Consider the following 2462-nt stretch of genomic DNA (forward strand, 5'->3'; position numbering starts at 1 on the left):
CCTATTACAAAAAAAATTTATGAAAAATGTAAGAGTTAATTCACTAAATTATCATACATAATGCTTTCAAAGTGTTATAATTAACAAATAATAATTATTAATTAATATATTGATTTTAAATATAATTCATAATACTAGTACCTACTAGTATTATACTAGTATTCATATTACCTATGTGTTACCAAAATGCATATATTTTGAATATCTTTTTATAAGCTTTTATTACTCAATTGTACCTATCACCATTGATTTTATAATATATTCATAGTATTTATAGTATATTATAAAATCAATGCTATTGCCTATATATTATTATAACTGAGATATTAAATATATTAACTGATATTCTGGGCATAGAAACATATCTATATGCTAAATGGTTGATAGACGTATATGGTCATTCTAGATCAGTGCTTATTTTCTTTAGACTTTAAGTGTTTATGGAAAAAAGTTTAAATACTTAAATTTTAATACTATTATTAATATTTCTCAAAAGTATATTAAAACATTAATTTACTATACATTTTAATAATTTATCTGTGTGAAATAGTACATGTAATTTTAGTATATGTATACCTAACTTGGAAAAAACAATTAATAATTTTGATCAAGGGGGCCTTGACAATTTTACATTGAATTTAAAGAGCCTCATGTCAAAAAAATTTGAGAAGCACTGTACTAGATTATACTGTAAAATATCTAAATATATATAACTATCTGTTCCGGTAAAAGATCATGTTTGTAATGTTGCATTTCAATTTAAAAACTTCATATACATTTTTCTAACATAATTTGTAGTTATTGAAGAAATATATATGTATATATATTCTTCGTATGTCTTTGATTGAGGTTCCTCCGGCAAACAAGCATCTTTTAACTGACTGTATGCTTCCGAACCAATGTATGCGACTAAATAAGATTTTTTATCAGCATCTTTAACTTTTAGAACGGTCAACTGCGCGTTTAAACGATCTTAATAGTTCCTAAATTATTCCGAACCCGGTATGTATTGCGATGTATTCGACATCATAATCCACAAAACAAAATTAAATAAATATTTTCATCGCATTTCTTCCTTGCCAAATGTTACGTATTTGCTTAAAGACAGAGTAGGTACCGAACACACGCATTGACAAGGTATGACTTGTTTATTGATTAATAACGCACATCGGCGGACACACACAGTGTTGGCCTGGCCATGGCCGCTGGGCCGCGAACGCGGCCGGGGCCCCTCCGATTTTTTTAGGGTCTCGTATAAGTTTAATATAATTCATTAATCATTGACTGTACAGCGGAGTGCCATCCACTCAGCAGTTTTTCTTTTTATTTGTTTGGCGTATGCCTGGTCTATGTATGGAGTAAGACCCATAAAGTATTTATCGATATATCAACCGTACCTATACGCAATTTTTCTTTACAGGGCCCAGATGCTTGCCTTTTATTATAGTGTGAACAGGGCGCTATAAATTATAATAGTACAAGCTTCAAGTAATAAATAGGAGGAGGTTTTTTTGGATTAATTGTGTTAGGTACTGCAAGTTGAGTTAGGTTTTTATCTCTCCTTAAAAACAATGGGCTCAGGCGAGGCCACGAGGGCCCCACACACCCACCCTACTGCAACAGCTCTGCTGTTGGATTCAGCGATCATGAAAATGTTAAATGCAAAAATATGTATGATTTATAATACTATACTTCAGACTTCTACAAAGACCAATTATATGTATATATACCTAATAAAATATTAAACAACGATAAAGATTTTACATTTACTTTTGAAAGTTTACGTGAATAATATTACGAATAGGCAGTGGCGAGCCGAAGTGGTCAATTTTGACGCAGTTGCGTCTAACTTTTCAAAGGGGGCGGTGCCACCCTGTGACTATGGCGCAGAAGTACATGCTAAAGCCTGACCTCTTGGCTCTTTTGATCACATTTTATTAACATCATAACTTTGTCATAAGTAAAAATAGGATGGTGGTGGTGGTAAGTAGATAATTATGAAAATGCGTCATTTAAAATTGAACTTCTACAGTCCGCCACTGCGAATAGGTATATAGGTAGCTTATGGATTTGTCTTCAAAGTTAAAATTCTATAGGCAATATAAATATAATTTTGGTTTTCGTAATTTTGTTTCTATGTAATTAATAATTATTATTTATCATTTTGTAGTTTAAAATATTTCAATAATTTCATAGTTTATTAATTAACGAATTATTCCCCTCGTTAGGCTTTGCGTTAATATTATACGTAGTGATTTTTTAAGTACCTATATCTGCTCTATTTTTTTTATTTAAATTGTACATATTATATTCAAATTCTGATTTTTAGAATTTCTAAATACTCTTGAAGATTTTTGAATACTTTGAGATTTTTTATACCATTTAAGAATGATGTTTTATAATACAAACTTCTGTTTTTAAAATTGGAATCCTCTTTTTTTACTTTTACAAAGTAAAAAAAT

The sequence above is a fragment of the Acyrthosiphon pisum genome, chromosome A2, assembly GCF_005508785.2.
Source record: "Acyrthosiphon pisum isolate AL4f chromosome A2, pea_aphid_22Mar2018_4r6ur, whole genome shotgun sequence".
In the NCBI taxonomy this organism is placed as follows: domain Eukaryota; kingdom Metazoa; phylum Arthropoda; class Insecta; order Hemiptera; family Aphididae; genus Acyrthosiphon; species Acyrthosiphon pisum.